This window comes from Misgurnus anguillicaudatus, chromosome 7 (genome assembly GCF_027580225.2).
Source record: "Misgurnus anguillicaudatus chromosome 7, ASM2758022v2, whole genome shotgun sequence".
Taxonomy (NCBI): Eukaryota; Metazoa; Chordata; class Actinopteri; order Cypriniformes; family Cobitidae; genus Misgurnus; species Misgurnus anguillicaudatus.
Window position 1 is genome coordinate 7,340,772 of NC_073343.2, and position 25,674 is coordinate 7,366,445.

The window sequence follows — 25,674 nt, forward strand, 5'->3', positions numbered from 1 at the left end:
GACCGCAAGCTGCCGATCAATAGTGTCTTGGACAAATGGGAAAGTAGTGTCTAGCAAACCATTAGCTTATTTGAAGCAGTAACTTAAAGCAAAATAATATCAATTATAATTTAAGTAGGAACGAATATACTACGATATTAAGAATGTGACATGCTAAATTCGCATCATGCAGATTATTGATGGAGAGCTTCGACAAACTTTTAACTAGACAGAGATGCAGATCTTGCCTGTGTTTTACTCGACAGGTGAGTTGTTTTGATTCGTATTCTTACAGAAAACCTATGCCATGTCGATCAACAAGATTTGTCTTTATTTAAATGTACACGAGTGCAAATGTTTTTGTTGATCAAGTGGTATTTTATAGTCTAACCGCACAAATATTTGCTGTATTGTATTGCAATATAACATGAAGCAACATTCAATGGTGTCATATCAAAATTGTCTTTACTTTACTTTATAGCAGCTACAGATAAGCTATCATCATTTACATCAGAACAATAAGAATTGTACTGTCAGTACATATGATATGAAAAATCATTGTAAATTGTACGTGTGTTATACTGTAGCTTTAAGTGAACATCTAATTATATTTCAAATATCAAAATCTTTTTTTTTTTGTGTGGACCATCAACATCAACTACTTACAAAGACCTGGAAACCCTATCTAGCATGGCTTCATCCACTGTCTCACTATCAGACAGGTAGGCATTACCAAAAATGATTTAAATAAGTAATATAAAGGTTGCATAGAATTACATTGAATAAATTGCTAAAATATGCTTTACAGAGATCAGTGTTTTCAGGAGCCTGGAATAAATACGTTTCTATGGCAGAAAGTGATGCAGCTCTTACACAACAGGTGAATCTTAGATCATGTTTTACTATGTAAAGATGTGTTTTAAAATTATTTTATCATAAAAGTGAGCATCACAAGCAACAGATTACAGTGTTGCATAACCAACCCCAGCTAGTGTTATTCATCCTGCTATTATAAACAAATTAATTTTTTTCTGTGGAGTGTTGTGTAGTTTTTCCCAAGATGAGATTCCATGATGAGTCCACCATTACTGTGAATGGAGATGCCAGTGATCTTCAGAACTGTGTAAGTGTTGTATTGCAATCTTACAAAACCCTTTTGTTGCTTGTGCCTGTAAAATTATGTGGTTTTTGGGTGGTGTCATAATGTTTGCACGCTGGCTGTCAGTTGTAAGTAGGTGCGGGCATTTCGAGATGCCTCGGGAACTAGGTACCACCTCTCTGGACACTACGCTTGTGGGTGCTGTCATGAATGTGCGCATGCTGGCTGATAGTTGTTTGTCTGAGAGTTTGCCTGAGCTATGAATGAATAGAAATAATAGAATTCTTGAATTTTGTTTATCCTATCTTACTATTTTTGCGGGTAGACTGGTCACTGTAAATGCTGATGCAGGTTGTGGCCTTAGACATGATAGTGTTTGTAAGAATTAAGAGCTTCCTGGTTTTCAAATATTGTTTAAATAAATTAGAAATATTTTAGCCACGTTACTCAGTCTACCCGCTAAAATAATAAGGTAAACAAAATGAGAAGCAGGGGTTGTATTGTTTCTATTGGTTCGTAGCTCAGGCTAACTCATAATTGGCTCTGCCCTTGTAGTCGTGGTGGCATCTCAAGGGTAACCGTGGCATCTCGAAATGCCGGTGTTCCTACACGCGACTGTCAGCCAGCACACACAATAATGACAGCACCCACAATCTACGTGAATTACACGAATGGCCGCGTATGCCTCAAAGTTCCCGGAGTGGTGGCATCTTGTTCCTAAGGCATCTCAAAATGCTGTCAACTGCCTCAGAAAGTCACTGGCAGCTCAAGCTGTGACCAGAAGTGCCACTACTGGCTGCCACTGCCACGATTTGAGCTTGGCCCTACTATTACATTTGCAGGATTGATTGCAAAGACCCAGATGATTCAACAGTGATGACAGCACTTTTGATGAGGACTTTGTCCCCTCTGTCATGTTGTTTTGGCTTGACATATTATGTAAAACCAGAATTATAAACTGAATAATAGAAAGTCTGACTGTTGTTTTTATTTTTTACTTCTAGGCCCACTCATTGTCATTACACCTATTTTAGATCAAATTAAAATGATAGTAATAAATAGCACATGCTAATATTAGTTGTCGTAAATGTTTTGTTATAGTTTTATTTAATATATATCCAGAACAGGTGAAGCTGCCCGTCTTCCCCATGTAGACATTCCCCGTCTACTTGCTGGTCTTCCTCTTGCTGCATGTCCCGTCCCTTTGGCTCTTCCTGTCCCTTTTTCCTTTTACTTGTGTCTGCAGCTTTAGCTCTTCCCTGTGATGCTTCGTGCCAGCTGCTCTGAGGAGGACGACAGATCTCTTCAGGTTTTCACATGGATAAATCCAGTAAAGAGCTATAGGTGTCTCCCTGCAACATAGTCAAATGTCATAAAAAAAACAATTGTTTATATATACAGATATCACATTATAGCTGACATACATAGGTGTATACACTTGAAAAACTATTTTTGTTTGTCAAAGTGTTTTTAATATTACATAACTATGTAGAGTGCATAATCTTGGTTTATAATAAAGTTGCAATTCATCATGCTTCATTTTATATATAAAAATTTATTTTATTGAAGACAAATGTTTTTGTAGGTACAGTATTGCATTTGTTTTTTATTGCTTTATTTACACTGTTTTACTTGTCAGGTGACTTATGGCATGTAAATAATTACAGTTAACGTTAGTGTTTACTAGGGCTGGGCATAGATTAATCTAGTTTAACCTCATACAAAATAAAAGTATTTTTTTTGCATAATATATGGGTTTCTGATGTGTGCAAATATTATGTAAACACACACTTACATACATACATACATATATATACATTTAAGAAATGTTTTATTTAAATATTGTTTTTTTATTTATATATAATTTAGAATATATACAAATATAAAAAATTATATACACATGTAAATGTTTCTTAAATACATACATGAATGTGTGTGTATTTATATATACATAATAATTAAACACAGCACAAACTCATATGTTGTGCAAAAAAATACTTTTATTTTGTATGAGATTAATCTAGTCCCAGCTTTAGTGTTTACCGAAATAAGAATAATTTTTTATTGTAGATGATATTGGTAAATTCAAAATAATTTATACTATAAAATAGCAAATAAATTAATCCATAAACGCTTCTCATCTTGTATTGTCATGTATTGTCTATAAGAATATGGCGTATTAAAAGGTTTTTGATGGATTATATAGATATGTTAATAAATAACAGTAGAGGGTAGCTGTGCACACTGTGCCCTCTTAAAAAATGGTGTATGACGCCCCTGAGTGCAATACATGCTAGATTGGCATGTTTATTTTCCAAAAATATACACAGAATATTTTCAAATAAACAAAACTTACCAATGGAAAAGATGAAAGCGGCTGCGGTGACTGGTCAAAAAGCCACAGGAGAGAAACGCGATTGATCAAAAGGTAGACTTCTGCATGAATGATAGGTTTAAATCTGACGTCATCCGCCTGTGAGTTCTTCGTTTATTACATCATCGTTTATTACATCATTCAATTACCTCGTTGCCATGGTGCATGGAATGTTTGACTTCACAAACAGAACGCATATAAAGCCGCGCTCTGACAGATTCTGTTCAGATCATTGATTCTCTGAGCGAAAGCGAACGAAATCATTGGCAGCACTTTACGGACTTTACAGTCAGTATACACGTTTGTTCCAAACGATCAAACTAACGTCTTTTTTAAAGCGACCAGTCAATTAACACCTGACAGTCCTTAAAATTGACGGAGGTAGACATGTCTACTTCAAGAGATAAGCTAGTGAAGGTCACCGGTGCACGCAGGTTGAACATCTCTGCAAGTGCAGCTGGCCGAATGAGCTTTTCTCTTCCCGGTGCTATTCCGGAAGATGAATGGAGCCCACCAGCAGGTAAATACTGAACTCGTTAACCTTTTGAGCCTTACGGGCCTTTTTTCAATCTGAAGGCTGCAGCCTCCGGAGGTCGCATATGCAGGCCGCATACGTCATCAAGCCTGGTTTATTTAAGTTAACTGAGTATTGTTACACTCGCAAGTCATAAGCATTTTACGATTAAATAAGAGTAATAGTCAACTTTATAATTGTTATATTCTGAAATAAGACGCAGCCTACACATTGAGAAACGGCCACTGTCACGTAACTCTGACTGGAAAAGCTGCCAGACAGCGTCGGAAAACAAAACACCAGCTTTCCTTTGCACCGTTAAATGATTATTAGCACAGAGAATGAATGCTATACCAGCTTGATTTTAACACGTGCTGTATTGGATATGTAGTGTTATATTATGTAACGTTATAGTGTTAAATATTTATAAAAGTTATTTTGGGTTTTTGAAATTGATTGTCGGTGAGCTGTGTGATATTCTAGCCCTTTAGAAAGTTCGAGGCAAAGAGCTGTAATTTTCTTAATAGTCAAGAAATGCATTGATTTACAATATTTATATATTAAGACATTGAACAAAGAGTGTGCATGGAAGTACAATTCTTATGTTTTTTTTCCGATTTGTGAGTTTGGTGTGTAAGTCACCAAATCTAACCTTATATTACTTTAATCACCGTCTTCCCTTAATCATAACACCATTTTGAAACGTGTTTCAAAAAACACTATTGCTGCCAATAGCAATTTTTCTTTGTAAATGTGTCCACTAGGGGTCACTCTTTTATAATGAGTGAATAGCCTATACGTAGGAACCTTCCTTCAGGTGACCGGTGTTGCTGGAGGAAGGTGCACACAGTTTTTGTCCGTTGCACGAGGCCATGCGGTTACCAATGGTTACCAACGGGGTAAATTAAAATAAATGAATACCCTCAGCATTCAAATGGTGAGTGGACATTAAGTAAATTAAATCCTGTTTGCGAAAGAAAGTGTGCGCGTGAATAACATAACCTACACCATCCAGCAACCCTCAGCTGCTTTAGTGCCATACACTGTAAAAAATAAATTGTTGGCTCAATGAATTATTTTTTAGTAACTAGTTCCACAGAAATTTTACGTTCACTCAATTTCTGACTCCAAAGTGTTACCTGGATTGATGTTTTTTAGTTGGCACAAATTTGACTCAAATATAAACAAGTATGTTTGCTCAACTAGCTTTAAAGTTTATTCAACTAAAATGTTTTAATTAGTTGAATCTTTAAAAACTTACAGCAAAGACTCTGTCAATTAAAATTTAAGTATTTACTCATTGTTTTATGTGTTACTTCAATTAATATTTATTATTTGGACATTTTTAATAAACTTTTTAAAATTATTTATGAAATTTATACTGGTGTTGTTAAAGGCGCCCTTCCTCTGGCGTTTTTATTGTTTTAGACTGTTGTCTGAGGCCTACTCATGATGTTTGCATGATTTTTACATCCAAAAACATCAAAAGCAATAAGTAATAGGCTATTTTGTAACCTGGTTTTGAGGCTGGTTAGAGAAATGATCCGTTTTAATGGGCGGGCTGCATTGACGACTTGGAAGTAAACGCCCACTGCTATTATTGGATAACAGTTTTTGTTCAAACTAACTTTCACTTTAATCTCATGTGTAATCAGTTTAATGTTATGTAAGTGTCTTAAGACACAGTGTCTTTCTTACACACGCATATTTTATCATAAACCCTTTTGACACACACGCGTGTCTTTTATCGTAAACCCAAGCACAAAAACACTTTACAAGCAGCGCATGCACGCAAACACACACACACAAACGTCTTTTACACAAACCCTTTCGACGCACGTGTAACGAACGCACAAACACACACATGTGTCTTTTATCTCATTCGATGCGTGTGCATCATGAATTCATGTGAATCGCATCCCTTTGAAGAGAAGTCCCGGCCGCAACTCATAGTGAAACAAAGTACTAAAGTGTTTTACTTGCACACACGCGTGCGTGTCTTTTATCATAAACCCTTTCAACGTGTGTGCAGCATGAATTCGCGTCCCTCGGAAGAGAAAACACCGGCCACTACAGTGACACATAGTACTAAAGTGCTTTACTCACATAAGCTGCGCCATTCTGTCCGGATCCGCTTTTTAATCGCAGTCTCTCTTCAAATCCAGTGTTCTTCTGAACATCCAAATATGTAGCAACTGTTATGATTCCCTCGTTTAATAGGAATGATGTCTCTCGACAAAAAACAATGGCCCGATTACGGTACGGTTGACGTTTAGCCATCCTTGCTGTAACTTGTTATGAAAACTAACTCAACTACACGTAATATGTGGGTGCGGGCTCAAGTTGAAGAGCTCATGAATATTAATGACCTCGATCAGTTCCACGTCACACTGATAAGGTTTTCAAACTGACCTGATGTCTCCGCTTATTTCTTTTCAGTGGCTAGAGCTGACAGAGGAGGCGGAAGTTAATTTTCACATTCACGACACAACACAAACACACATGGACCTAACACATATCAAAAAATACAAGTAAAAACGGTTTTATGTGGAAGGGCTTCTTTAACAAAATAATGAACTTCAGTCACATAAAAACAAAAGCTTTATTCACTTATCATACAGACTGAACATACAAAATTAAGTCTTTCTAAATAGAAGGCATAAAACAGTCTAAAAAGCACTCCAAAGTCCGTCAGAACATCTGCAGGGCCATTTAGGAGAACGTCTTTCGCCATGTATCCCTCTGGTCTGCCTCTCCACATCTTCACCGCTCTGGTTTAATAAACAGAGGAATATAAATACACACACACATACATAAATACATGTTTAATATAATAAAGCTTGACGGTGAAAGACTTTATTCCCTAAAATTGCCAAATTTCCCTCAGACATCACACGTAATTGAATTAAACACTTTTGGGGGGTTTTCTTGGACAGGGCTTATCACTGACTAAAATACTGACATCTCTTAACACAAGGATTCCCAAAGTGTGGTACGCGCACCCCCAGGGGTACGCGAGCTGCCACCGGGGGGTGCGCGAGTGGAAAAATCTAATGGCGGTCTGGTTCTTTAAGTGAGATTTTTCCATACAATAAATGAATAAAAATATGAACAGTAAACATTTCCTTTGTAATCCCTTTAATTTTAAATAAAAACTATACTTTATTAGTTTTTGATAGAAACGTAGAAGCCAGCTGCTGTCTTTTTCTACGCACTGCTCTTCTGTTATGCACTGCAGCCGCTATATGCGCGTCAACTCGTTTCATTCATTCCATATTATAAATATGCTTAACTGGCTGAAATCAGGGAAACTGTCAAGTGGGACGTCTTATGATAAAGTTGTTAGTCACGAAGGAGGAGAAGGGACCAAGAGAGAGAGACTTTTTTCTATGGCAAAAATAGAAATAATCAAATGGGACGAGAGACATGGGTGCGCCTAATGCACAGGATACGCGAGCAATGTGCTTTCATGCATGGTAGAGAGACCGGCAATTAATTTTTATAATAAAATACATAAATACTTACAAAGAGACTGTAGAGAACTTATTAAAAGCTTTCATTTAATTTTGTTTGAAACTTGAGCTGTTATAATGAATCTGCAAACTATTATACACCTTTTGTGCGAACTGTAAAGGCTTTTTTGAATGTGTTTGATGGGTCTGCACGTGACACACACATCTTGAGGGAGAGCGCACTGGTAAACATGAGGAAAGCTCTCATATGTCATCTATTAGCTGGCGGCAGTAAGTGTACATTTCTTACCATAGTAAACTCGAATGGCGTCTAAATATTAAACGCATACACGGGGGCGCGCATCATCTACGCTGAGCGTAGCTGCGTCTAGTCGTAGTTTCAGATGGTGCAACAGGCGTAAATATTTTTCACAATGTCAGACGTAGCTAAGCCCGACGTAGGACTTACACCCAACTTCTTTACGTCCGGCTGTTGCAACCGGCCCCTGGTTATTTGCACATGATTAAACATGAGTCTATATGGCGAGTCTTTATTTTTTTTTGAAGTGGGGTTTGGGGGTGCGCCAACCCGGTCGGGACATAGAAGGGGGTGCGCAGGAAAAAAAGTTTGGGAACGGCTGTCTTAACATATGAGTGCTATTGTTTTGTCTAAAAATGCACGCCAGTATTTTATTTTATAAGGTTTGTTTGTAAAAATGTCCCAATTATAGTTAAGACCGAGTTCTAAACCCTGTCCGCTAAACCAACCCTATATCCAGGCTATCTTAACTAAAATACCTCCACTTTAACACATAACATAACACACCTTTATATAACTTATATCTTTACAAAACGTCAAGTATTTGCGTCTTTGCTAATTAATATAGTCTATGTCAGGGTGTGGTGGTGGATAGAACCCAAGCGCAGACAGCTCATAACTGAAAGACGTTTATTAAATAATAAATACCCTCGAGGGGGCAAACAATGACTACAAAATAAACACGACAAGACAAAGCGCGCACACGACATGGTATCATTGGATACACAATGAACCGGCACAAGACAAAAGACACAATGGCTTAAATAGGGAAAACTAAACTAGGGAACAATGACAAACAGGTGAAGGGAATAAACCAATCATGAATAATTAACAAGGAAACGAGGGGGCAGGGTCAAGACTAAAGACAGGAGAGCATGCGGTACACAAAACATAAACACAGACCACATGACTCTCCACACAGACACAGAACACGTATACGGGGGTGTCAGGATCCCGGCACCAGAAACAAGACAAAATACACTTAATAACATTCGGGATCCTGACAGTCTAAAATTATTTTTTTTTAAAAACACTTACCTGACGTGAACTTGAGGAAACAGCTGATGACTTGTGTCGTTGTGTGAATCAAGTGATTCTGGCTTAAACGTGCGGATTGATCTCAGATAAAATGACCTGTGATCCAGATCCTTCCGAGTTAAGACATTTTAAATTTAAAACACCCGCACATACATACACACACACTCGCGCGAGCGGGTCGCACGCACGCGCGCACACACACGGGTATATTTAGAAGTTTTATTTAAGATTGTTATGATATTGGGACTATTTCTCCACCCGCTCCTTCAGCTCTGAAGTTCAAATTCGCAGGCAGCCCGGTTATAACAAATGTAAAAGATATGAAACATCACTCAACAGCGATATCAATTAAGTGCAATCCTAAAATATGATTTAAAACCTTTCATTGTTAAGTATGAGAAATTAAAATGAATCAAATCACGCCTAAACGCCACAGAGATATCAGAGCCAGCAGTCGATTTCTGATGGGCTAGCGGAGGCGAGGCTGCACTGGGCGGGGTGTGAGTGCTTGAGCGACGGTGATTTTCTGGAGCTCATCTGGAGCTCTTCTCCGTCCGAAAGTGTCCGAGCACATTTTTAAATAGACACTATCTTTATTAACCGACCGCATATTTAAACTTAAAGCACATACATTCACGCCTGAACAACTCTTACGATTACATTTTGTGACCAAATAACAGTAATATTATGAGCATTTTGTTGTCAGGAAACATAGCTGTCATAAGTCCACATATTGACCAGATTTGTCTTAATTAGTTGAGTCAACACTAGCCATTCTGAATGTTGACTGGATTTGAAAATAACCATTCATTTAAGTTAATGTTTTAAACACAGATTTATCTAGACTTAAAATAATATGTCTTCTCAACTAAGCTCAAACAAGAAAATTGGTTTAACTTATATATTTTTGCCCATCCAACATTTCATTAATTGGATTTTTTACAGTGTAGACCCTTTTACTTTTTGTACACAATGATGATGTGGCAGTGTATGCGCGCGCATTTAGGCAACGGAGGTGTGGCAAGAATCAGCAGTGAAGCAACACAGACAGAGAAAGTTATTTTAAGAAGTTGACTTTATCAACTTTTTTAATACAGCTACCAGTTTCGTGTACTATAGTGGAGTGGATAGAAGACGTTAGCAGATCCAGTAGCAGTTTTAACACAAAGTGGCATAGCATCTTACGCACAGAAGCCACTGGCACGTGCCACTATGTTTAGTGGCACTTCTGGTTTCCATTGGCTTATACCAGTGGCTCGTCGAGTGGCACTTCCGGTGTCCAGTGGCTCATGCCACTCCGTTTAGTTGCTCGTACACAGTAAAACTTAGGTCTGTTGGATTGAGGCATGTTGCGCTGATAGTCACCGATCGATCATTACAGTTCTGAGCGTAACTTACGCGTGCTGCTGCTATGTTCATTTAATTGTGACACAATGATTTTGTGTGTCCTTTTTGACTCTGGTGTTTCAGGTAACCGAATGCATAACATGAATCAAGAGCTATATATATCATCGTGACGCTCGTTCATAAGGGATTGTATGATCATAATATTTAAATATTTAAAATGGAAATGCATTATATTTTGAGTGTTTAATTTAATAAAGCACAGAATTTGTCTGAGCTATGGTCGTGTGAACATTGTGCCTTTCCTTTATATTAATCTGTTTTTGTAAATCTTTTTTTTTTAAGTAGTAGGCCTAATTTAAGTGAGTCTATTAGATATGCAACCTTTAAACGAAAGACGAGATCGAAGTAAAAAAAAACCTGCCCCTCCTTAAAGCATACTGTAGGCAACATTTAGATCTATTGAAATGCATAAAATAAGTGTGTTTGATTTAATCATTTGTAAAGTCTTTCTGTCGGAGCTTACTTAAAAATTTTTTTTTTGCTTTGAAATAATAAAAAAAAAATATTTAAAATAATTACTAATTCTCACAAATATTGTGAAATAATTTGTTTAAATTAACAACCTTTATTTCTTATGGATAACAATCTATATAGACTATATAAAATGTAATTTGGAAGGGCACGTGACGTATCTGCACTGTCAACACCGTGTAAATATCATGTTGTACTTTGCAGAAAAAATATTATAATATTCTGCAAGATTCTTATAAATTACACTTTTTATTAAATACAACACATTGGCACTGGTTACATAAAAACATGCCACTCACAGACTAGATTTTCAGACATTTTGATGCTGGGAAACTGTTTTAATAAGCTTTTTGAGTTGCTAACACGTTAGAACCAATAAGGAACAACACCACTTCTGTTGCCTACATGCGCACAGGTTATTTGATCATGTGAGCTGTAAAAGGGTCTATAACTGTAGGTCCCACAAACAAATTTAAGTGTTTATTTGAAGCAGATATGTATGCGCTGATTGTGTAAAAAAACGATTAATCTAACTTCCATATTTTTGTGCCCCGGTTTCCCCTACCATCACGCGTTGTATCTCTAATTACACAATAATGGATGAATCTGCATTAAGAAAACTAAATTACTATTAAAAGGCTGTTCATGGTTTGTTATTTGCACTGCTATTACTTTCTTTCCTAGTACTTTTGTCTTGTTTTCAGTATAAATGTCAAGATGCATTTTCTTGTAGAGCAAAATTACAAATAAATAAAACTTCCTAAATTAAGCATTTTTTTGATTAGCAAAATTATTTAAGAAAATAAGTCTAGTTTTTTTTTTTAAAGTGAATTTGTGCATAAAACAAGCAAAAAATCTGTTTAGAGAATTTTCATAATTTTTTTAGTGAGTGTTTAAGATTTTTTTTATTTCAAGATTTTTTTGTTTCCCCATTAGTAGATTGTTTTGCTTGTTATAGGCACAAATTCACTTAAATATAATAATTGTATTATTTTGTCTAAAAACTAGATTTGTTTTCTTGAGTAATTTTGCTAATCAAGAAAATGCTTCTTAATTTAGAAAGTTTTAAATATTTGTACTGAAAACGAGACACAAATAGTAAGTAAGCAAGTCATTTTTTGCAGTGTGTCCTAGCCGGTCAAACATATGTGACTGGAAATTAAGCTGCTACAATCAAAGCGAATGGACACACACTCGCTAGAGTTGAGTATTTTTAACGATACGTATCCCGAGACAAGGCCATGACACGCATCTCGCTACAAGAAAAAGCTCAAGGCTCAAAGGGTTCAAATAGATCATAATGTCAAGATACCTCACTAACTGTTTATAATGTGTTATTTATGTCTAATCTTTCCAGTTGTAAGACAGAGTACCATCTTGTCTGATTCAACTGGTGAGCACGTGACTGGCAGCAGTGCACGTGGTGTTCAACGGAGGTTGAACATCTCTGCACCTGCAGCCAGGCGCGTGTGGGAGGATGAGAAGTGGAGCCCAGAAGGTCAGTCACCCATTATTGAAACATCAAATATAATTAATATCGGGGGGGAGATGTTCGTGTACACAGAGTGTTACATTCACGTTTGTACAGCCTGTATTAGTTGATTTAGTTGGTGATGATTTAATAGAATAACATTTTAATCAACTATATGGGCTTACACGCGACTTTGTTTGAATGCGTATTTAATTTTTTAATCCTCCTGGATAAAAAACGTCATAGGCCAGTCGGTCATCTGACTGCATGCACTGAACTGTGTTGTCCATAGTGTGACCAGTTAAGACAAATACATGTACTGTTACACCATTATAAAAAAAAAAAAAAAAAAAAAATATATATATATATATATATAAGACATTTTTTGACTCCCTCAGATTACAGATTTTCAAATAGTTGTATCTTGGCCAAATATGGGCCTTTCCAGGCTCACATATACACACTATAGAGTAAAATATGTTTGATTTCATTTTTGTTGTTGTTCTTGATTTCCTGTCTTTCCAGTTGTTAGACAGAACACCGTGTCTACATCGGCTCATGGGCTCATGACTGGCAGCAGTGCACGTGGTGTTCAACGGAGGTCGAACATCGCTGCACCTGCAGCCAGTTACACGAGATTTACTCTTCCTGGGGCTATAGAGGAGGAGGAGGAGGAGGAGGAGTGCAGCCCAGAAGGTCAGTCACACCATTATTGACACCTCAAATATAATTAATATCAGGGGGAGTAAATTATGAGATTTTTGTGTACACACAGTATAACATTCACTTTTGTACAGCCTGTATTGGGTGATTTAGTTGATGATGATTTAATAGAATAACATTTAAATTAACTATATGGGCTTATATGTGACTTTATTTAAATGTTTATTTAATTTTTTTAATCCTCTCGGATGATAAAATGGATAAAAACGTCATAGGCCAATCGGTCATCTGACGGCATGCACTGAACTGTGGTGTCCATATTGTGATCATTTGAGACAGATACATGTTCTGTTACACCCCATTTATATGTGTATGTATGTATGTATGTATGTATGTATGTATGTATGTATAACCCTGTCTTTCCAGTTGGTAGACAAAACACCATCCTGTCTACCTCAGCTCATGGGCTGGTGACTGGCAGCGGTGCATATGGTGTTCAACGGAGGTTGAACATCTCTGCACCTGCAGCCAGTCACATGAGGTCTGCCCGTCCTGAGACGGTAGAGGAGGAGGATGAGGAGTTGAGCCCAGAAGGTCAGTCACACCATTATATTTACACTTTAAACATAATTAATATCAGAGAGTACATTGAGATTTTTATTTCTGTGTAAACTTTTTCTGTGTAGGATAATTTATGTATGTACTATAGTTTTCACCCCAGATTTTCCTGTTTACATAAGAGGTCAGCGGGAGTCAAAATGACCCCAGAAAATAAAAAAAATGAATACAAAAATATATAAATTTTAAATGATAAAAATAATATTTATTTTTTGTTTACTTCCCATATATACATTAATGCTGTGATTTGGGCGATATGACGTACTTTGTACCTGTTTACCACTACATTCCTCAAATACACCATTAGCTTCCCTGTAAAATATGATTTTTTTAATGAAAAATTCACATAAATTATTATCTAAATTTGATTTAAATTATTTCTAGATATTGATCTAAATGTTATGTGCTGAATTCGACCATCTGCTGGTTAGAAAAAACATAAAAGAGTTACAGTTTAGGAAATAAATAATTTTGACCAGCAGATGCCCGTAGAGACCCATTCAGTTCACTGGAACTGGACCATTTTTGACAGAATTTTTACTTTAAAGTGGTTGTGGAAATCAAATTTTACCAACTTATTTATATCAGCTGAAGTACATTTCAAAACATATTTTTTCAAAATACCACATAAACTGTTACTATAGAGTAAAATGTGCTAGAGAAGTTTATCACGTGTATGTCTTTGTGTCCACACAGCTCATGGACTCATGGCTGGTAGCGGAGAACGAGACACTCAATGGAGGTTGTCTGTCTCTTCATCTGCAGCTGATCAAGAGTCTATTGTGTCTTCTGAGGATTCAGAACACAACACAACACACACAATGGGTATGAGCCTCAAATATAATGCAACAAAAATAAATATATTAACTTAGCTTTGGGGAATTTGTAGTGGTCTCTTAAATTTGCTTTTATTTAGCCTATCATTTCTTGTATGGCAGTAATGTCATTCCAGTGTTTGTTGAAAAAAAGCAAACCTCAGGAGTGATATAATGTCACCCAACAGTAATAAAATATGTAGAAATATATGCAAGTAAAAAAATACAGAATTAAAACGTTTTGCTCATGCAAAGCAAAATAACTTGTAATAAAACCAACTCTCTGTAGTAATGTAGAGGACATGCTGAAATAGTCGATTTGGCAGATGATCATCATGTTTATAATGTTTAACGCAGATGTTGTTGATGAAAAACTTGCCTAATTTTCTGGAAAGAACTTTTCACTGGTATCTGAAAACTGTTATATGATGATCTGTTTTTTTTTGTCTTTTCTATCATTTAGAACAAAAAACAAAATCACAAAAAAAGGGGAAGAAGGCGGCTATTCGCACTTTCTTCCAAAATACATGGCGAGCTATGAAGAAAGCCTTCTGTGTTTGCCAAAATGAGGATGACTTGGATCCATCTGATCCAACTAATCCTCGGCCAGGCCCATCCGGCCTGAAGCCATAGGCCCGGAGTGATCATGCCGATCTACTCAAGCCAACGGGCTGCCATAAACCAGGCTGTTGCCACCCTGGTTTATTAAATACCTTGGAGGAAACCAACCTCCAGGAAGCGGCTGATCCCAACAATGGTCCATTCGACCGGGAACGAGATGCCCAACCGGATCAGTTTGATAGTCAGCCAGGCCCATCTAGCCTGCAGAGGGCCCGTTACGACAATCGGCAGGATAGTCCCTTCGGACTCGAGCCGGCGGGCTATGAAGAACCAGACTATTGCCTGTCTGGTTCAAGTACCTTGGAAACAACAGAGTTCCAAGAAGCGGCTGATCCCAAAAATGGTCCATTCGACCGGGAACGAGATGCCCAACCGGATCAGTTTGATAGTCAGTCATGCCTTTCTGGCCTGCAGAGGGCCCGTTACGCTATTCGGCAGGATAGTCCCTTCGGACTCGAGCCAGCGGGCTATGAAGAACCAGACTATTGCCTGTCTGGTTCAAGTACCTTGGAAACAACCGAGTTCCAAGAAGCGGCTGATCCCAAAAATGGTCCATTCGACCGGGAACGAGATGCCCAACCGGATCAGTTTGATAGTCAGTCATGCCTTTCTGGCCTGCAGAGGGCCCGTTACGCTATTCGGCAGGATAGTCCCTTCGGACTCGAGCCAGCGGGCTATGAAGGACCAGACTATTGCCAGTCTGGTCCAAGTACCTTGGAGACACCCGAGTCCCAAGAAGCAGCTGATCTTGAACATGGTCCGTTCGACCAGGAGCCAGGTGCTCCGAATGATCATGCTGATCCTCAGCCAGGTCCATCTGGCCTGGGCTTGAGTGATGAGGAAGATTCTCTGTTTGCTAGTGAGTATACTGTTATTATGTCCTGGTTTACTCCATTTGTTTTTATTCACCAGAAAGTATCAGCGTAGGACGTAGTTTTTATAAAGGATATTTTATATATGGTAGTTCTCAACAAGGGTTAAAAAGTTTTATGATGAATTATTCATTACAGTTTTTTTCTTTAATTATAATTAACCGGTAATATTTGAGGTGCTAAGATGCAAAAGAGCCTAAACGCCACCTCCATCAATGATATTATTCGAATGATCTCGCCACATATTATATGTTCATCCAATACTTTCACATCAAATCCACTTAATTATGATCTGTTCAGAAGTAGTTTTTTTCCAGAATTCATTACCAAGAAAACATATCAGACACATTTAGAAATAATTTAGTAATAATAACATTAATATTCTGTATTAAGTCATGTTTGATTACATTGTGATTAATTAAACATTGAAACACAAACATCATATAGTGTCATTATTGTTGATAAATTTGGTCTAGTAATCAACGCCATATTTACATTCACTGGTAAATGTTTAAGAATTTGTTCAATCTTCAGATATAAAGAGTGTATTTATAGTCGTTTATGTCTATGAAACATTAAATATTATTTTGCATTTCCTTTAAAAAAAGATTTTAGCAGTCGAGGAGAATCTGATGAAGATGGAGATGATGAAGATTTCTCAGTAGCAGCACCTTATCCTGTTGACCCTGCTAATGACACACAAGTTGAACCATTTGGATCAAGACCAACTCCTAATTGTGGGTCCACCAGCTATATATATATATATATTATTCTGTCTTGTTTTATACATCTACCGTTTCCATATTCTTTGTTTATCTTTTCAGTCAAAAAAGACAAAAGAAAAAAATGTAAGCATCTCCTATGTTAACAGATTCCTTTTGCATGTTTTTTAGGGTCTTTCACTTCTCGATATGAAGTGTTGCCAAACTGGTTGCTTGGATCAGGGAGAACAGGAAGGATTTTTGCTGCGATTCGTTTATCTGATGGTGAACAGGTAACATTAATATCTATTTATTAAACAATTTGTCCTCTTGTAAACCAATGTCCAATGTTGAGATAAATTACAGACCGTAATGTTAAATATAACTAAATTAACTTTTGCAGGTTGCGGTCAAATGTGTATCAAAAGATAAATATAACAGCCGAAGATCGGTAAGTGGGCAGAATATATATTTAGTTGCTTTGGTGTTTAATTATGACAGCGTAATAACAACGTAACTTTTTTTATCCCTAGCCTGACTTACGCCCACCCGTGCCACAAGAAATCGCTATGATGTTGGAACTGCAATGACACCCTCCCCTGTGCTCTCGCGTGATACGTATGCACGAGTGGTTTGAATTTCCAGATGGATACATCGTCGTTTATGAAATGTTGCCACATCCCTGGATGAGGCTGGACAAATTCTTCGAAAAACGATCGGATCAGCGAGAGAATGATTAGAAACTTATTTCGTCAGTTGGTGTTAGCCGCCAAATATTGTTGGGAGCACAGGGTGTACCGTTTATTTTCTTACCAAGAAAATATAATGGTTAACATCAAGACCATGAAGTAAGCTTTGTGGCTTTGGTGGAGGGCGTTTGGTTCCTGTTAGTTCCTGTGAACCGCAACTGATGGGTAATTAGCCTTTTTGAGTTTCCCAGAAATAAATCCTATTGTCATAATGCAGCCTTGGAATTCGGTGGACCGAATGCCTTTCACTTCAATGTTTTTGATCTGATGACTGTAAATGAAATGCATGAACTGTTTTGCTAAACAGATCCAGAGACTGACAGCAGACCGGCTAGGCAGCTGACCCCTCTCATGGCATTGAGAAGTGTTTTAAACTTCATGGTTAACTACAACGAGACCCATACTGATGGAAATCTCGCTGTATCTGACGGTATGTGAAAAGCACTATTTTATTTAATAAATATAATTTCGTGTACAAAGGCTTTATATTGTATCTTAGTTTCTTAGATTTTAGCCAAATGCATCTTTCTTAAATTGACAGACGATGAGTAAAATCTAGATGATGTATTACAGCAAAACATAGGGGACTGCCTCTGTGTGCTCACTAAGTTGCCTAATCTGTTTCATGTCTTTCGAAACCAGAATGCTGTGAACTCTGCCATCATTTAGCGGTTTATCGTTTCCATGACACATTTGACTGAATCCTAAGACATCCATGGATGGCACAAGATGAATGGTCCTACACAGGCTGGCCAGTCACAAGAATTTCTTTGTGAAGAAAAACACTGATGCTTAAACGCACCAGTCCCAGTGCCATCCGAAATCAAGCCTGATGCTTGGGATTCCAACCTGTTTAACAGATAAATCTGTCATAAATTGAATTTTTGCACTTGAGTTTCAATCCTTACTATCTTTTAGTATTTTAGTATTTAGTAGTGTTTTTAGTTTCTTGTTTATCTTTTGTTAATAAATTCCAACTTTTGTAATTTTTACAACTGTGTCTTCCTTTGGTTGATAATACAGTTAAAGGTTCTACAAGTTAGCCAGAATCTCACAAAACCCTTTGAGATAAGGGACATTGCACAGAATCGGTGCCATTTCTGTCCCAATGACATTATAATGCAAAACTAACTCTAAAATACATTTTATTATTAATCAAAGTTTCCTGTATGTTAATCTAACACCACATTTAAGCTGTCATTTAAAACATTAATAAAAACTACTTGGAACACTGAAAAACAGCATTTTATATCCGTCCCTGTTTTTATCTCTGTACTTTACCTTTAAATATAAAGCATACAATTCTTCAGATATCTTTATTTTTTTATGTGGGTCCATATCCCATATTTGCTTTAAATATTTTTTACCATTGGAAAAGTCATATTATTTTAGATAAAATATCCCCAGGATTTCACTCAGTCCTGTTACCCAACACATTTCCCCCCTCTGAAAATCTAGGAATATTCTAGAAGTCAGTTTTTTAAGAGGAAGTGACATCGGTGTGAATTCTGTGGAATGGGTGAATCCTTTAAAATGTATAAATGTCCCAAATGGCACACTCCAGAGTTCCTCAGAGTCCACACTTTGATGACATCATGTAGTGCAGTCCTTAGGGACCACGAGGGCAGACAGGAGTCATATTTTGGGGTAAGACTCGAGCGCCTAAGTGTCATGGTTCTGCCATCTTATCCTTTGGTTAATCTAGTCTTGGGGCAGGATCATGACAGGCCAATGTTTTGTGTGGGATCACGTGTTCTTAGTATGGGTTTTACTAGACCACGTGTTCCCGGTGTCTTATCACTTTTACCTCACTCCCTTGTCACCCTCATTGTTTAATCCATGTCACCTGTTGTATTCATTAGTTCTCCCCTATTTAAGGTCTTTGTGTTTGTTACTCTGTGCCTGTTCATTGTTGTACCATGTGTTGTGTCGTGCCTTGCTTCATCTGTGTGAGTACTTTGTCAGTTTAGTCTAGATTATCCAGTGTTCTGTTATTTTATTGTTCAGTGTTACCTAGTTTAGTGTCCCATACCTGTTTTGGCAATCTGCACCCCACCTCCCCTGCCAATTCCTGGACCGGGACACCACACACAATTTATTTTGGTTTACTGTACATGTTTATAGTTTTGTTGTATGCTAATGTATGCAACAGTAATATTTGGCCTCATAAATATTTTCTGTTTCTACATTGCATTGGTGTTTCCGGTGTACTTGTTACCCCTCTCAGCAGATTCATTTCACTGTAGAACATTGTATTGAAATGTAGATATAAGCCCATGAAAGACCAAAGAGCTTTAGATTTTGAACAGCAGTGTTTAGATGGTATATCCAAAAATGAATAATTATGAAGGAAGTGTTTGCCATTTGATGCAAATGCTTGATTCTGACGTGTGTTTGTGGCATTTTGAATGCAGTGTTGCATTTTGAAGGAGATGTGAGCTATTTTGCATTTTGTGTGTGCAGTTTTGAGAATTGTGTGTAGAGTTTTGAAAAAAGGAGACTTAGTTTTGAAAACGTGTGTAAGCAATTGGTAAAAACTGTAAGTGTGTTGTTACAATGTACAATAAACATGTATTTTTCTGTAAGCAGATCTCCTGGATGTTGTGTTTTCCATTTTTTAAGGTAGTGTCTAATGGCTGCTTTGTAGTGTTTTATAGATTTATGTGTGTATGATTTGAAAGCTAAGTTTGATTTTGAGTACAAGTGAAATGGTTTTGAAGGAATTGTTTGATTTTGCTGGAAGAGTCAAGGGTTCTGTAAATTTTGTTTGAAATTGGGATTTGTGTTTAAGGTTTTGAGAAAATGAGTGATGGTTTCAAAAAATGTGTTTCAGCATTTCAGAAGAACTGTAATGTGAAAATGTACAGAAATAATGTGAAAATGTAAATTCATCTACATCCAAAAATATTGACACATATAATTGTGTACACTAGTTATATTGACAACATGGGTAAACATTTTGAATGTCTTGTTCATGAACAATGACATACATACAGACTAGCAAATTTGATGATGTAAAAATGTACTTTTGAGAGATGAAATGTGGATTTTGAACAAACTTTTGCAGGACATCCATGATACTTACTACAGTATACAACAGTGAACTGGCTTATATTGGTTGTGTCACATTATTTGAAACTGGTTCAATCCATTTCGAGTGGTTGTGTTTACAGTAATCAATGACATGTGTGCTTGTGTTTAGCAGTATGCATAATATGTGTATTAGAGTGCAGAATGTGTTTTGAGAATGAATATGGGTGTGAAGTGTTGCTAAAAAGTCTAAGTGAGATCTGCAAAATGTGGTTCATGATGTGAAATGGTTTAAGGTATTGACAACAGACTGTACAATTAGATAAATCAGTTCATGCAACTGAGAACTTTGTTCAGCCAATGGGTTTTAGTGTTTTAGCAAATGAGAAAAACTGTAAGAGACATATGCTGTTTTCTTAAAGCTGACTTTAATGGTAATTGCATGAAAGACATTTAGTAATCCCAAAAAATAGCGGACATGTAAGATTAGCGTTGTCACATTAGATTAAGGTAAAGTCCATTAGCTACACAGGTAAAGATGCAGAAATATAGACTATAATATATATCTAACGGCATATTTGTATAAATGTAGTTTGATCAGCTGACAAAATACAAGTATAAATGATATCAATAGCATTCTAATAAAGTTGCATGCGATTTTGTTGTTGTTTTTTAACAAAAAGGGGCACAACAGTAAAAGTCTGCTTAGGGCAACCATTTGACCAGCAGCGGCCCTGTGTGTATGTATGTAAAATTCTTGTATGTGTAGGCCTGGAGAGTCCCTACTCCTGGCATCAAATCTAGGTGCCTATGTCCGCAGGATTTTCATAGCGATACACAGCAAGTAGCTGTTATTGTTACACGTTAAGAATTTTGAATAATAGCAGGGCAAAAATGCTGCATGTTGATGTATGGTTGATGTATAGTTGACATACTTTGCCTATATTTTCTTTATAAATGTCCAGTGAAACAGTTTGAAAAGTGACATGAACAGAGTTTGGGTCATCATGAAGAAGATCCTGTTAATAGATAAACTAAACCCTGTAGGCAGAGCAAGAAAGTAATGTTACAAAACATTTGGAAACATTTAAAAAAAACTATATTTTTTGTCAACAATTGAAAGTGAAATGTCTCATACTGTGATTAGACAATTTTTTTGTAATGTGTAATATAAAATACGTTGTTAATACGTCTTGTTATTGGGTAAATGAACCGATTAAATAGCAAAAAAATGACAGGCGGATGACGTCAAACACCGCGAGAGCAAGTCGAAATTAGCCTCCGTAATATTTCTCGAGCCGCTCTCGCGGTACTTTGACGTCATGCGTTCGTCAAATCTTTCGGCGCGCGCGCGAAGTCGAATCGCGTAGGTCTATGACAGTTTTCTGGCCGCTGCAAGTATCCGTACCGTAATGTTACAAAATGACGTGCATCACAATTTAGGCGCCGGCTGGCTTGACCATGCATATGCAGATGACGGCTCACTTGACGGGGGTCAAATGGGGAAGTAGTGTCTAGCAAACCATTAGCTTATTTCAAGCAGTAACTTAAAGCAAAATAATATCAATTATAATTTAAGTAGGAACGAATATACTACGATATTAAGAATGTAACATGCTTAATTCATCGCATCATGCAGATTATTGATGGAGAGCTTCGACAAACTTTTAACTAGACAGAGATCTTGCTTGTGTTTTACTCGACAGATGAGTTGTTTTGATTCGTATACTTACAGAAAACCTATGCCATGTCGATCAACAAGATTAGTCTTTATTTAAATGTACACGAGTGCAAATATTTTTGTTGATCAAGTGGTATTTTATAGTATAACGTCACAAATATTTGCTGTATTGTATTGCAATATAACATGAAGCAAGATTCAATGGTGTCTTATCAAAATTGTCTTTACTTTACTTTATAGCAGCTACAGATTAGCTATCATCATTTACATCAGAACAATAAGAATTGTACTGTCAGTACATATGATATGAAAAATCATTGTAAATTGTACGTGTGTTGTTATACTGTTGCTTTAAGTGAACATCTAATTATATTTCAAATATCAAAATCTTTTTTTTTAAGTGTGTGGACCATCAACATCAACTGCTTCAAAGACCTGCAAACCCTATCTAGCATGGCTTCATCCACTGACTCACTATCAGACAGGTAGGCATTACCAAAAATGATTTAAATAAGTAATATAAAGGTTGCATAGAATTACATTGAATAAATTGCTAAAATATGCTTTACAGAGATCAGTGTTTTCAGGAGCCTGGAATAAATACGTTTCTATGGCAGAAAGTGATGCAGCTCTTACACGACAGGTGAATCTTAGATGTTTTACTATGTAAAGATGTGTTTTAAAATTATTTTATCATAAAAGTGAGCATCACAAGCAACAGATTACAGTGTTGCATAACCAACCCCAGCTAGTGTTATTCATCCTGCTATTATAAACCAATAATTTTTTTTCTGTGGAGTGTTGTGAGTTTTTCCTAAGATGAGCTTCCATGATGAGTCCACCATTACTGTGAATGGAGATGCCAGTGATCTTCAGAACTGTGTAAGTGTTGTATTGCAATCTTACAAAACCCTTTTGTTGCTTGTGCCTGTAAAATTATGTGGTTTTTGTGTGGTGTCATGATGTTTGCACGCTGGCTGTCAGTTGTGTGTGGGTGCGGGCATTTCGAGATGCCTCGGGAACTAGGTGCCACCTCTCTGGACACTACGCTTGTGGGTGCTGTCATGAATGTGCGCATGCTGGCTGATAGTTGTTTGTCTGAGAGTTTGCCTGAGCTATGAATGAATAGAAATAATAGAATTCTTGAATTTTGTTTATCCTATCTTACTATTTTTGCGGGTAGACTGGTCACTGTAAATGCTGATGCAGGTTGTGGCCTTAGACATGATAGTGTTTGTAAGAATTAAGAGCTTCCTGGTTTTCAAATATTGTTTAAATAAATTAGAAATATTTTAGCCACGTTACTCAGTCTACCCGCTAAAATAATAAGGTAAACAAAATGAGAAGCAAGAGTTATATTATTTCTATTGATTCATAGCTCAGGCTAACTCATAATTGGCTCTGTCTTGGTAGTGGTGGCATCTCAAGGGTAACCGTGGCATCTCGAGATGCCGGTGTTCCTACGCGCGACTGTCAGCCAGCACACACAATAATGACAGCACCCACAATCTACGTGAATTACACGAATGGCCGCGTATGCCTCAAAGTTCCCGGAGTGGTGGCATCTTGTTCCTAAGGCATCTCAAAATGCTGTCAACTGCCTCAGAAAGTCACTGGCAGCTCAAGCTGTGACCAGAAGTGCCACTACTGGCTGCCACTGCCACGATTTGAGCTTGGCCCTACTATTACATTTGCAGGATTGATTGCAAAGACCCAGATGATTCAACAGTGATGACAGCACTTTTGATGAGGACTTTGTCCCCTCTGTCATGTTGTTTTGGCTTGACATATTATGTAAAACCAGAATTATAAACTGAATAATAGAAAGTCTGACTGTTGTTTTTATTTTTTACTTCTTTGCCCACTCAATGTCATTACACCTATTTTAGATCAAATTAAAATGATAGTAATAAATAGCACATGCTAATATTAGTTGTCGTAAATGTTTTGTTATAGTTTTATTTAATATATATCCAGAACAGGTGAAGCTGCCCGTCTTCCCCATGTAGACATTCCCCGTCTACTTGCTGGTCTTCCTCTTGCTGCATGTCCCGTCCCTTTGGCTCTTCCTGTCCCTTTTTCCTTTGACTTGCCTGCAGCTTTAGCTCTTCCCTGTGATGCTTCGTGCCAGCTGCTCTGAGGAGGACGACAGATCTCTTCAGGTTTTCACATGGATAAATCCAGTAAAGAGCTATAGGTGTCTCCCTGCAACATAGTCAAATGTCATAAAAAAAACAATTGTTTATATATACAGATATCACATTATAGCTGACATACATAGGTGTATACACTTGAAAAACTATTTTTGTTTGTCAAAGTGTTTTTAATATTACATAACTATGTAGAGTGCATAATCTTGGTTTATAATAAAGTTGCATTTCATCATGCTTCATTTTATATATTAAAAATGTTATTTTCTTGAAGACAAATGTTTTTGTAGGTACAGTATTGCATTTGTTTTTTATTGCTTTATTTACACTGTTTTACTTGTCAGGTGACGTATGGCATGTAAATAATTACAGTTAACGTTAGTGTTTACTAGGGCTGGGCATAGATTAATCTAGTTTAACCTCATACAAAATAAAAGTATTTTTTTTGCATAATATATGGGTTTCTGATGTGTGTAAATATTATATTTAAACACACACACATACATACATACATATATATACATTTAAGAAATGTTTTATTTAAATATTGTTTTTTTATTTATATATAATTTAGAATATATACTAATATAAAAAATTATATACACATGTAAATGTTTCTTAAATACATACATGAATGTGTGTGTATTTATATATACATAATAATTAAACACAGCACAAACTCATATGTTGTGCAAAAAATACTTTTATTTTGTATGAGATTAATCTAGTCCCAGCTTTAGTGTTTACCGAAATATGAATAATTTTTATTGTAGATGATATTGGTAAATTCAAAATAATTTTTTACTATAAAATAGCAAATAAATTAATCCATAAACGCTTCTCATCTTGTTTTGTCATGTATTGTCTATAAGAATATGGCGTATTAAAAGGTTTTTGATGGATTATATAGATATGTTAATAAATATCATAACAGTAGAGGGTTGCTGTGCACACTGTGCCCTCTTAAAAAAATGGTGTATGACGCCCCTGCTATACATGCTAGATTGGCATGTTTATTTTCCAAAAATATACACAGAATATTGATGGAAAAGATGAAAGCGGCGGCGGTGACTGGTCAAAAAGCAGCATGAATGATAGGTTTAAATCTGACGTCATCCGCCTGTGAGTTCTTCGTTTATTACATCATCGTTTATTACATCATTCAATTACCTCGTTGCCATGGTGAATGGAATGTTTGACTTCACAAACAGAACGCATATAAAGCCGCGCTCTGACAGATTCTGTTCAGATCGTTGATTCTCTGAGCGAAAGCGAACGAAATCATTGGCAGCACTTTACGGACTTTACAGTCAGTATACACGTTTGTTCCAAACGATCAAACTAACGTCTTTTTTAAAGCGACCAGTCAATTAACACCTGACAGTCCTTAAAATTGACGGAGGTAGACATGTCTACTTCAAGAGATAAGCTAGTGAAGGTCACCGGTGCACGCAGGTTGAACATCTCTGCAAGTGCAGCTGGCCGAATGAGCTTTTCTCTTCCCGGTGCTATTCCGGAAGATGAATGGAGCCCACCAGCAGGTTAGTAAATACTGAACTCGTTAACCTTTTGAGCCTTACGGGCCTTTTTTCAATCTGAAGGCTGCAGCCTCCGGAGGTCGCATATGCAGGCCGCATACGTCATCAAGCC

General features: G+C 36.9%; 2 long non-coding RNA genes across 4 annotated transcripts; one reads left to right on the forward strand and one right to left on the reverse strand.

The window, feature by feature from the left end:
- The first annotated feature begins 26 nt into the window (after nucleotides 1-26).
- On the forward strand, nucleotides 27-24,485 carry LOC141365242 (uncharacterized). 3 transcript variants are annotated; one of them, XR_012370434.1, is made up of 5 exons: nucleotides 27-245; nucleotides 22,276-22,359; nucleotides 22,446-22,517; nucleotides 22,674-22,756; nucleotides 23,572-23,813. It is a non-coding gene; the product is annotated as an uncharacterized lncRNA (long non-coding RNA). The 3 variants fall into 3 exon arrangements; XR_012370435.1 differs by lacking the exons at nucleotides 27-245; nucleotides 23,572-23,813 and adding an exon at nucleotides 23,852-24,485 and having other exon boundaries at nucleotides 21,401-22,359; XR_012370433.1 differs by lacking the exon at nucleotides 27-245 and having other exon boundaries at nucleotides 21,401-22,359; nucleotides 23,572-23,807.
- Nucleotides 2,153-3,640, reverse strand: LOC129417608 (uncharacterized). Its single transcript, XR_008635810.2, has 2 exons — nucleotides 3,435-3,640; nucleotides 2,153-2,430 (listed from the first exon to the last, which is right to left on the reverse strand). It is a non-coding gene; the product is annotated as an uncharacterized lncRNA (long non-coding RNA).
- Nucleotides 24,486-25,674: the final 1,189 nt, after the last annotated feature.